This window comes from Tachyglossus aculeatus, chromosome X3 (assembly GCF_015852505.1).
Source record: "Tachyglossus aculeatus isolate mTacAcu1 chromosome X3, mTacAcu1.pri, whole genome shotgun sequence".
Classification (NCBI taxonomy): Eukaryota; Metazoa; Chordata; class Mammalia; order Monotremata; family Tachyglossidae; genus Tachyglossus; species Tachyglossus aculeatus.
In genome coordinates this window covers 3,118,961-3,131,283 of record NC_052099.1, presented here as the reverse complement: position 1 = coordinate 3,131,283, position 12,323 = coordinate 3,118,961, and the positions used below count along the sequence as shown (strand labels likewise).

Sequence of the window (12,323 nt, the reverse complement as noted above, 5' to 3'; positions counted from 1 at the left end):
TTTCTGTGGAATCTGGTGTAAAAAACAGTTCATTTTTAAAAGAAAGCCAATATAGCTGATGCTTTATGAAATCAGTCACTTTTTCCTTAAGGATTTGGAGACAATAAGTCCCTCTAGACTGCAAGTTCATTGTGAGCAGGAAATGTGTCTGTTATACTGTTATACTGCATTCTCCCAAGCACTTGGTACAGTGCTCTACACACAGTAAGTGCTCAATAAATATAATTGAGTGATTGATTGATTCTTGCCAAGGTGAGGGGATGGGGGAAAGGAGGGGTCTCCTGAAGACACTCTTCGCTTAGCCTCCGGAAGGTACTCTCGCTTCCTACACTCATCCCCTGCAAACACAAGGTTTATCCCCATCATCCAGCTTGAAAGGTAGGGGTCTGACTGAAGAGAAGGATCATGGGATGGGGGACTGAAGAGAAAGATCATGGGATGGGGGACCGAAGCTCATGGGTCCCTTGGCTCCAGTGTACAAACCAATTAACGGTAAGCAAATACCTCTTCGGTCATCAAGCAGAGCTCTCAGCCACTTCATTCATTCACTCACACTTATTAAGCGCTTACTGTGTGCAGAGCACTGTATTAAGTGCTTGGGAAAGTCCAATACAACAATAAAAAGTGACAATCCCTGCCCACAACAAGCTCACAGTCTAAAGGGATCACTTTTGTACCCATCTCCTTCGGAAACACTGGCCTATAGAGATCTGGGAAAGAAGAAGAAGCTGTATAAACTATGGCGAAAGATGCCTTAGAAGCAAAACTAGCAAATAAGTGGTAAACGAAGTCGATTCCATCCAATAGGAAACTGCTTCCAAAGAGCCCCTGCTGTGGCCAAATTCTATTTCCCCTCAGGCAGTTTTGCTTGGACTTCTTTCATTCTTTCAATCATATTTACTGAGCGCTTACTGTGGGCAGAGCACTGTGCTAAGCGCTTGGAAGAGTACAATACAACAATAAACAGACACATTCCCTGCTCGGACTTGAATTTTTCCCTGGGAGCCAAGTGCTCCTGGCCACACAATCAGCACAGAGCATAAATCTTTCAGGAGCGAGCTCACACCATTCAGCTGCATGGCAGTGAGATAATCATGATGGTATTTGTTAAGCACTTACTATGTGCCAAGTACTGTCTGAATTGCTGGGCAGATACAACATAGTCAAGTACCATGTGAACTTAAAAGTCCACGAGAACAGGGATTGAATCCCTATTTTACAGATGAGGAAACTGAGGTACAGAGAAGTTAAGCGCTCAAGGGCACACAGCAGGCAAGTGGCAGACCTGGGATTAGAACCCAGGTCCTCAGCTTTCAGGTCCGTATGCTTGCCTCTAGGCCATGCCGCTCTCAAACTCTGCTCTCTATTTTGCCAGGGTCACGGAAAACTCCTCAGGGTTGCCTTTTTCATCTCTCTGTTCTCATCAGTGTGCGATGAGAACAGGTAGCTGGGCTTCATTCCTCTGTAATTACCAAGGAATGAGGCAAATGGGATAGTAATCCAAAGAAAATGTCACTTTCCCCAGGGAGAAATTCTTGGAGACGTAACAACTGCTCTGCTGGCTGGCTAACTGCTCTCAACCTTATTCGCTAAATATGTTACGTGTTATATGTTACATCAGGTTCTAGTGTACGCTCTCAAGCACTTAGTACAGTGCTCTGCACACAGTAAGTACTCAATAAATACCATTGCTGGATTGATTGATTAAATATGCTATGCATGGGGTAGTAGCAATTATAATATTGTGGCACTTGTTAAGCATTTATTTTTGTCCCATGTACTGGGATGAGAAAATCAGTCACGAGATAATCAGGTCAGACAAAGTCACTGTCCACCATGGGGCTCACAGTCCAAGAGGGAGAGAGAATGGTTTTTGATTCCCCATTTTATAGAGAAGGAAACTGAGGCCCCCCCCCCCCCCCCAATTAAATGATTTGCCCTAGGTGACACGGCTGACAAGTGACAGAGCTGAGAATATAACCCAGATCCTCTGACTCCTGGGACTGGGCTCTTTCTACCAGGCCACATTGCCTCCCCGGTGTAATGGAGGAATGGGCAGATTCAAATGGCAAACATATTAGGGAGAACAGAACATAATGTCCTTTCGAGTCTAGACACATTCCCTGCCCATAAGGAGCTTACAGTGTTGAGGGGGAGAGGGACATTGAAATAAATATATAAATTGCAAATATGAACATAGTGCTATGGGGTGCATAACAAGTCCTTAAAGTGATAAGAATGACGGCAAGGAATACAACACACAAGAGGGAAAATGTCAAAGATACAGGGATATTTAGAATCACTAGGGAGTGTTCCAAGGATGGAGACTGAGGAGAGGAGGCATATGTGGAGAAGGGTTCAATCTTTTCAAACACTCAATCAATCCATGGTACTTATTAAGTTTTTACTCTATGCAGGGCACTGTACTGATCTCTTGGGAGTGTAGACTAAAATAAGTAGACCCAGTCCCTGTGCTCAAGTGGGGGTGACAGACACTAAAATAAGTTACGGGTAGGGGTGGCAACTGAGTACACTGATATGATCATAAGTGAAGTAGCATGGCCTAGTGGCAAGAGCAGGGCCTTGGGAGTCAGAGGATGTGGGCTCTAATCCTGGCTTTGTCACTTGTCTGCTGTCTGACCATGGGCAAGTCACTTCACTTCTCTGTGCCTCAGTTACCTTATCTGTAAAATGGGGATTAAGACTGTGAATCTCAAGTGGGACATGGACTGTGTCCAAACCGATTGATTTGTATCTACCCCAGAGTTCAGTACAGTGCCTGGCGTATAGTAAGCACTTAAATACCATTAAAAAAAATGAATGATTAGCAATGAGTCAGGGAAGGCTTCCAGGAGAAGAAGGAAATATTCAAGGAATTCAAGTTTATAGTAGATTGCTCTTCAGAGGATTTTGAAAGAGTGCAGTCGCTCAAAGTCCTTGGAGGAATAATTTACCACACAAACTGGAGCCAGGCTATGACTCATCCTACTGAAGCACCTGGAGAGAGGAAAATCAGGTAACGGACGGCACTGCTAGGAATGACCAAAGCTTTTAGGAAAGCAAATGATTCCTTGAAAAAGATGATGGAAACTATGGCAGGAAGGTGAGCAGGGGAAGGTAATCATTTTATCAGGACTGGGAATACTAAAAAAGGCCACCAGAAAGAGTGTTACTTACTCAAAAGGAAACACTGCAAAACATGACAGAGGTAGGCAGCTACACTTTGCTTCTGCCCCTTGGGCCCAGGACAGAAAGCTCCCAACAGAAAACAGAGGTAAATAAAATAGAGAGCAGAGCCCAGGAGTAAAATTAGGGAACACTCAGAGGAAAACTCTAAAGTAACATAAAATGAGCCCGTGTTTAAGTGTGTTTATGACAGTTGGAAAGCAAGGGTCGAAAAATCTCCCACGTAGGCCCTGTATGACCAGAGAGTCTCTCCTGAGGCTAATCCCTTGGGTATGCCTTGTCTGGTGCTCTTTCCCTGTTCCACTGAGCTGCTGAAACTGAACCAGCCCCCAAGCATATCCCCTGCCAATTTCCTGGCTTTTGCTCCTGCTGTTGCACAAACCCAGGAAACTGACTTCCTCCCAAAGCCAGACTCTCGAAATCTGCCTGTCGGGAATCCTTGCGTCCAGACCTCCACCGCAGGAAGCCAAATTTCCACTCCTTCGCCAACTCTGAAATGAAATTTTTCTCTGGCCGTATCTCCGGAAAGAATGGTGTCCGTGAATTCCTATCATTTCCTTCGTCATGTGGTTAATCTGCATCCTTGTTTCTCCCCCTCAGTGTTTTGCCAATCCTCAGTCACCCTCAGGACAGACAGCGGGTACTGCACAGCTCTGAACAGATACAGGAAATCCACTTAATCCCCAAACTGCATGCCGCCCATGGCTTTGTGCTGTTATCAGGGAGCAAGAAGAATAATAAGAGAAGCATTGTGGCCTAGTGGCTAGAACACAGGCCTGGGAGTCAGAAGGACCTGGGTTCTAATCCCTGCTCCACTATTGGTCTGCTGTGTGACCCTGGGCAAGTCACTTCACTTCTCTGTGCCTCAGTTCCCTCATCTGTAAAATGAGGATTAAGACTGTGGGCCCCATGTGGCCAGATTTTCCAACTTGATTAGCTCATAGCAAGTACTTAACAAATACCATAAAAAATCAATCCTATTTATTGAGCACTTACTGTGTTCAGAGCACTGTATTAAGTGCTGGGGAAGCATACAACTGAGTAAGAGTCTCAATCCTTGCCCTCAAGGAGTTTACAATCTAGTGGGTAGAAGAAGACACAAGCCATTCACAAATAATTGCTGACTGCTATAGCTGTGGAAAGCAGATACACAGGTAAATAGGAAAATGAATACCTTTAATTTAATGTCAAGAACATGCATAAGTACTAAGGGTAGGTGACTAAATTAAAGAGAAAAGGGCAACCGAGTCCTGGAAGCCTCCTGGAGGAGGTGAGTTTTCAGCAGGGCTTTGAAGACAGGGACAAGTGGGGTCTGGCAAACTCAAAGAGGGAAGGAATTCCAGGAAAGAGGAAGGGAGATGGGAGAGTCAAGAACTGAGACAATGAGAGGCTAGCTCGAGAAGCAGCATGGCCTAGTGGAAAGAGCACAGGCCTGGGAGTCAGTGGATCTGGGTTCTAATTCTGCTCTGCCAATTGCTTGCTGTGAGACTTTGGCCAAGTCAATTAACTTCTCTGGGCTTCAGTTTCCTCAACTGTAAAATGGGGAGTAAATACCTGTTCTCCCTCCTACTTAGACTGTGAGCCCCAGACAAGACAGGGACTGTGTCCAACCTGATTAACTTGCATCTACCGCAGCACTTAGAACAATGTTTGACACATAGTAAGAGCTTGACTAAAACCATTTTTAAAAAATGAAGTATGTAAACTCCCTCCCCGCCCTAGATTGTGAGTCCCATTTTGGGACAAGGATTGGGCTTTACTGAATTATCTTGTACTTTCCCCAGAGCTTAGTATAATCCTTGGCACACAGTGAGTGTTAACCAAATACCATTAAAAATGGTGGAGTGGAGTGGAAGAAGAAAGCTGATAACTAGTGGGGAATGAGAGTTGATGGAATGCCTGATTGAGATTTTCTGCCTGATTGGGAGAGGGATGGGTAATCTTTGGAAGTTTTTGAGGGCAGAGAGAGGTACAGATGACATTTTCAAAAAATGTTCCAGGCAGCAGAGTGAAGGATAGACTGGAGAGAAGGAGACCAGTGAAGAGTCTAATACAATAGCCTATTGGACAGAGCAGGAACAGTAGAAGAAGGGGAAGCTGGTTACCCCAGTTCAAAATAGGGGCTCTACCAGCAGGAATCATTTCATAGATTGAGAGCTGCTCAAGGGTCAGGGTCTAATTCCCACCTGTATACTCTTTCCCCGAACTTAGTACAGTGTTCTACATATAGTAAGGGCTTAATAAATACCATTATTGCTGTTATTATGAAGAAGGAAGGAACATACCTGGAGGAAGCTAGTTTTGCAACTCCTGTATCCTCAAAATAAAGAAAAATGTAATTCATCCCACTCTCAGCCCCACAGCACTTAGGTACATATCCGTAATTTATTTATTCTTTATATTAATGTTGTTCTCCCCTTCTAGACTGTAAGCTCCCTGTGGGCAGGGAATGTGTCTGTTCCATTGTGTTGTACTCTCCCAAGCGCTTAGGATAGTGCTCTGTACCCAGTAAGCACTCAATAAATACTATTGATTGATTCAATAAAACCCTCTGATTTAAGTGCAGGAGACAAAAAAAGGTCAACTTTGACCTAAATGTCTGAACACTTAAAGAATGCATTTTAGCTTCTGGAGAGCAGAATTCATGTCACAGCGTTTTTTCAGTTACAGAGCAAGGGGATGTGGGGAGAGAGAGAGAGGTATACATACATACAGAGAGAGAGAGAGAGAGAGAGAGAGAGATGGAGAGAGAAATAGTAATATGACTTTGTTTTGCATCTTAGTACAGTGCTAAGCGCCTAGTACAGTGCTAAGCGCTTAGTACAGTGCTCTGCACATAGTAAGCGCTCAATAAATACGATTGATTGATCTTATTCCCTAGCTCTCTGGCTACTGGCCTGGGACCTTCAGTTCCCTGAATCATTTTGAAGTAAACAGTGCATGCCAGTGTGGCTGATAAGACTGAGGTGAAGCCACCCATCTACATCATGCGAAGAAAAAGCTTGTCTCTTGCCTTTTTGTTGCATCCACTTCCCACTTAGTTTCTCATTTTGCTGTAACACTGATCTCAGAGCCTCTGCTGATTTTAGTCGTCCCATTTCTAAGTGTTGTCTGCCAGGCTGATTCTACCTTCTGCTGTTTCCCTCCCCATCCCCCTTCATATTCCACAGGCTACCACCCTCCCCATTTTCAAAACCCTACTAAAATCTCATTACCTCCAGGGGGTCTTCCCTGATTAATCTTCACCTTCGCACCCTACTTCCCTCCCTACCCAGTCTTAAGTCTTCAGCCCTCAATCACCTAGCTACTCACCTTCCTCCAAAGCATTGTGGACATATACTCAATTTCCTCCCCTTCCTGTAATTTATTTTAGTGTCTATCTTCCCTGCTAGACCCTAAACTCCTTGAGGGCAGGGATCATGTCTACTAACTCAATTGTACAAGTACTTAGTGTGGCACTGGATTGATTGGTTTCCCTGCTGTCAACAGCTATGCTACATCCTGGTGTCTTTTTCCTTTGGTCCTCAGTTCATCATTGTATTTCATTGTGATGTCAAGAGCTGTTCATCAGCGCTGGTAGGCTGACTGCGATCCAGTCTTCCTGCTTGATGTTAGTATGATCTGCGGGTGGAAAGGCTGGAACTGCCCTAAAAGTCTGAAATGGCACCAGAGATTTGCCTGGGCCTCATAGCCATTTAAAGGGTGGGCTACACTGCCAAGAACTCATTCTTGTAAATGTATCTAAAATCACTGAAATCACGTAAACGCGGAAGATGGCAGCGGAAGCAGCGTGGCCTAGTGGAAAGAGCACAGACCTGAGAATCAGAGGACCTGGGTTCTAATCCCAGCTCCCCCACTTGTCAGCTGTGTGACCTTGGGCAAATCACTTCACTTCTCTGGGCCTTGGTTACTTTATCTGTAAAATGGGAATTAAGACTATGAACTCCATGTGGGACATGGATTGTGTCTAACCTGATTAGCTTGCATTTACCCCAGTGTTTAGGACGGTGCCTGGTAAGTACTTAACAAACACCACTTAAAAAAATGTTTGCGGAAGCTAAGCATTTAGACAACCCACTAAAAAAGTGATGAATTAAAATTAATTGGGGGGGCGAGGGAGAAGGGGACAGTGCTACAATGCAATTTTGTTACTCTGAAGGATTTACTCATGAATTTTGGTTCAACTGTCACAATATCACTAAAATCTGCCCTTTCCTCTCCATCCAAACAGCTATCATGTTAATCCAAGGATTTATCCTATCTGGCACTGATTACTCTATCAGCCTCCTTGCTGACCTCCCTGCCTCCTGTCTCTCTCTACTCCAGTCATTCTCCTGCCTGGATCATTTTTCTAGAAAAAACTTTAAGTCCATGTTTCTCTACCCCTCAGGAACCTCCAGTGGTTGCTCATCCACTTCCACATCGAACAGAAACTCCTTGCCATTGGCTTTAAAGCAGTCAAACTCCTTGCCCCCTCCTACCTAGAGAAGCAGCATGGCTTAGTGGAAAGAGCACAGGCTTAGGAGTCAGAGATCGGGGGTTTTAATCCCGACTCCACCACTTGTCAGCTGTGTGACTTTGGGCAAGTCACTTAACTTCTCTGTGCCTCAGTTACCTCATCTGTAAAATGGGGATTAAGACTGTGAGCCCCAAGTTGGACAACTTGATAACCTTGTATCTTTCCCTGTACTTAGAACGGTGCTTGGAACATAGTAAGCGTTTAACAAATACCATCATTATTATAACCAGTGAGATTTATCTCACTGCCAACCTCACCCACATCCTGCCTCTGGCCTGGAATGCTCTCCCTCTTCATATCCAACAGACAATTACTCTCCCCACCTTCAAAGCCTTATTGAAGGCACATCTCCTCCAAGAGGCCTTTCCTGACTAAGCCCTCTTTTCCACTCCCTTTTTTTTCACTCCCTTCTGCGTCATCCTGACTTCCTCCCTTTATTCATCCCCCCCCAGCTCCACAACATTTATGTACATATCCATAATTTATTTATTTATGTTGACATCTGACTCCACTCTAGACCGTAAGTTCATTGTGGGCAGGGAATATGTCTGTTATATTGTTGTATTGTACCCTCCAAAGCACTTATTACAGTGCTCTGCACACAATAAGCTCTCAATAAATACGACTGATTGACTGATTGCTTGATTGAATTTTGTTTCACAGATGGGGTATGTTTCATTGGAAATCAGGTAATGGTGACTTTTACCTTGAATCAGACATTTTAGCATGAAAAAGCAAAGGCTGCATGGAATTGGAGAAGTATAAGAGGCTGAAGATGTTATTTATTGGCCCCAAATTAATAGTAAGATATAGAAAATATGAAACTGAATGAAATAACAAAACCAACAGACCTTCAAATACACTCAATGACTGTAGATAAGGAAATACTGAAATATTGATTAGACGTGGAAATCAGCATGCCTGTGTAATATCAGGAAAAGATTATCGATCGATATTTAAGGTTTCCACAAATTGCAGTTCGAAGCATCATGTAGCCATTTGCATGAAGTTCATTTTTGTGAGACACCATATTCCATCTGAAGCTATTGGACTAGAATTTATTAGCATTTGAATTTATGAAATTCACATTAGACTGTGACTTTCTACATGCCACTTCAATAAATTTTACTGAGCTTAATAAATACTACCAATTAGTCCACCAATTGTATTTATTGAGCACTGCCTGTCTACTGTGTGCAGAGCACTGTACTCTTGAGAGCAAATAGATACGATGCCTGCCCTAAAGAAACATATAATCTAGCACTTTCATTACAGAATACCCTCAGTCCAGTGAGTTAACAGAAAATAGGGTCAAATAATTGAGAAGATTTGCAAAAGCAAAGGATTAAGGAGAGAACCTTTACTTAGCATTTTTAAATTATGGAACCACGGCTTTGGCAAAGGGCTGGTTATCAGCAGGGTTCATTTAGGGAAGGAGAGTCAGAACTAGACTTCTTCCAGTGTTGGAAATGAAGATAGTGGCTGAAAGAACAGAAAGAAAAGCTGGGTTGTGATCGGCATTCTCACTGTTGTTTAAACAAGGACAGGGACCATATCTCATTCCCATTCGATTCCCAGCTACCTATTGTTTCCCAGCACTTAATTCAGTGCTCTACATCCAGTAAGTGCTTAATAAATACTATTTATTACTAAAAGGAGGATCGTCAAACTCAGCTCCATGGCCAGTATCATGGTGAGTCAGGGTGAGTCAGGGCATTGCTACGAGAGAAGGGGAGCCAAGTTGGAATGCACAGATCCGGATCAGGAAGAGGAAACATTGCCAACTGAACGCCCGGCCGAGAAGAGTAGAATAAGAGGAGAAGACAATAACGTTCCCTGGAGGGAGGAACTGAGCCAAGTGAGTTGGCCTCCATCTGTGGGGTAAAAAAAAATTGTGACAAAACACTGGTTCTGACTTCCTCCTTCTCCCCATCTGGCTGAGATGTCACTCACCTGCTCTGAGACTGTAGGCTGCCCCAGTGGAGAATATGTGTGTGTGTGTGTGTGTGTGTGTGTGTGTGTGTGTGTGTGTGTGTGTGTGTGTGTGTGTGTGTGTGTGTGCGCGCGCGCCTTGGGAACCAAGAAGAGAAGCAACATGATCTTAGTGGAAAGATCATGGGCCTGGGAGTCGGAGGACCTGGGTTCTAATCCCCGCCCCACTCTTTGCCTGCTGGCTGACCTTAGGCAAGTTACTTAACTCCTCTATGCCCTAGTTACCTCACTTGTAAAATGGGGACTAAGATACCTGTTCTCCCTCCTACTTAGACTGTGAGCCTAAGTGGGACAAGAACTGTGTCCAACCTGATTAACTTCAGCATTTAGAACAGTGCTTGACTCAAAGTAAGCACTTACCAGATAATCAATCAATTGATTAATCAATCATTGGTATTTATTGTGCTCTTACTTTGTTCAGACCACTCTGCTAAGATGATGATGGTATTTGTTAAGTGCTTACTATGTGCCAAGCACTGTTCTAAGCGCTGGGCTTGGAAAGTTCAATAGAACAGAGTTGGTAGACACATTCCCTGCCCACAGTGAGCTGACAGTTTATAGGGGAAGATGGACATTAATATAAATCAATAAATGACAGATATCAATCCACCAATCACTGGTATTTATTGAGCACTTACTATGTGCAGAGCACTCTACTAAGTATTTGGGAGAGTACAATAGAACAGAGTTGTTGTGGGACTGAGGGAGGGAGTGAATAAAGGGTAGAAATCCAACTGGGATGAGAACCCAGGTCCCCCAACACCCAGGCCCAGACTCTTTCCATGCTGCCCCTCCCATAACCTCCTGCTTGACCCTTAAATACCTGTTCTCCTCCCCCTTAGATCTGGGTTGTAAGTGGGGAAGAAAAGAGTGGATAAGTAGGAAAGCCTTAAAGCCTATGTCAAGATTTTCTGCTTGATGCAGAAAGGAATTGGCAGTCATTGGAGACTTCTGAGAAGTGGGGAGATAAGTGTAGAATGACGTTTTAGAAAAATGATCCAGGAAGCCGAGTGAAGTATGGGCCAGAGAGGCAGGAGAATGGAGGCAGGGAGACCCATGATGAGGCTGAAGCAGTCATTTGGCAAGCCGGGATATGAAAAATGCCTGCACCAAAGTGGTGGTTATTTAGGAGGACAGGAAGGGGTGGATCTTGGAAATATCGTAGAAGAAAAACTGACAGGATTTGACAACAGGCTGAACATGAGAGCTGAAAGAGAGGAGTCATAGATAATGTCAGGGTTGTGGAATTTTAGGGGCTGGGAGGATGTCAAATGTGATGGAAAAATTACATGGAGGAGAGGATTTGGGAGGGAAGATGAGGAGTTCAGTTTTGGACATATTGAGCTCAAGATGCTGGTGGGAAATCCAAGCAGAACAATTCTGGAGTTAGGAGGAGATTCAGGGTAGCAGAGAAGGAGAGAGGTCAGTGCTACTGAGGTACATTTGGAAGTCCCTTTTTTCATGGTATTTCTTAAGTACTTACCATGTGCCAGGCACTATTCTAAGCACTGGGGCAGATAAAAAGCTAGTCAGGTTGGACACAGGCCCTGTCCCACATAAGGCTCACAGTCTTAATCCCCATTTTACAGATGAGGTAAATAAGCATGGAGAAGTGAAGTGACATGCTCAAGGTCACACAGCAGGCAAGTGGCAGAGCTGGGTTTAGAACCCAAGTTGTCTGGCTCCCAGGCCCATGATCTTTCCACTCGGCCATGCTGCTTAGAGTTGAAGCCGGAAGGGGGGGAGGGGTGCTGTGAGATCCTCAAGGGAGTGAATGCAGAGCAAAGAGAGAGGGAGTTCCAGATTAAAGCCTTGAAGGACAACCACAGATTGGGGGTGGAATGTCCAGAGGTAAGAGGAGAACCAGGAGAGAACTCTGTCAGTAAAACCAAGGTTAGGTAGTGTTTCTGGAAGAAGAGAGTGGTCCACTGTGACAAAAGCAGCCAAGAATTCTCAAGAAGATTAGGATAGAGAAGAATCTATTAAATTTGGCAAGAAGGAGGTTATCGATAACTTCAGAGGGGGCAGTCTCAGTAGAGTGCAGGCCAAAGAAACCAGATCATCAAGGGTCAAGAAGGGCGTTGGAAGAGAGGAAGTGGAGGCAGCTGGAATATTTTACCAGTCCTGTCCCATTCCCCTCTCAGGATCGCACCTGGAGAGTTTCCAGTCCTCTACCAGTCTTGGCTATGGGAGGGAGAGTCAAGCAGAGGCATATCCATTCCATTCCTAGCTTGGCCAGTGGCTAGCGAGTGGAAGGCAATCTGCTACAAGTCAAAACTCACCCGTGCTGGGCAGCAGTGGCCTGGGAGAGAGTTGAGGGCGGAGACTCAGGTTTACTGCTCAGAAGAACGCAATGGTAAACCACTCCATATTTTGACCAAGAAAACTGAATGGATACACTACCAGAACGATTGCAGACGGAGGTGGGGTGTTCTGGGAGAGATGTGTCCACGGAGTTGCTTTGAGTCAGAAATGACACGGCAGCATAATCAATCAATCAATCGTATTTATTGAGCGCTTACTGTGTGCAGAGCACTGTACTAAGCGCTTGGGAAGTACAAGTTGGCAACGTATAGAGACGGTCCCTACCCAACAGTGGGCTCACAGTCTAGAAGAGTGGGCTCAC

At 44.6% G+C, this 12,323-nt stretch overlaps 1 non-coding gene across 1 annotated transcript; it reads left to right on the top strand.

The window, feature by feature from the left end:
• Positions 1–11,831: 11,831 nt before the first annotated feature.
• LOC119948994 lies at positions 11,832–11,969 on the top strand. The gene has a single exon (XR_005457093.1). It is a non-coding gene; the product is annotated as a small nucleolar RNA SNORA7 (small nucleolar RNA).
• The last annotated feature ends 354 nt before the right edge of the window (positions 11,970–12,323 follow it).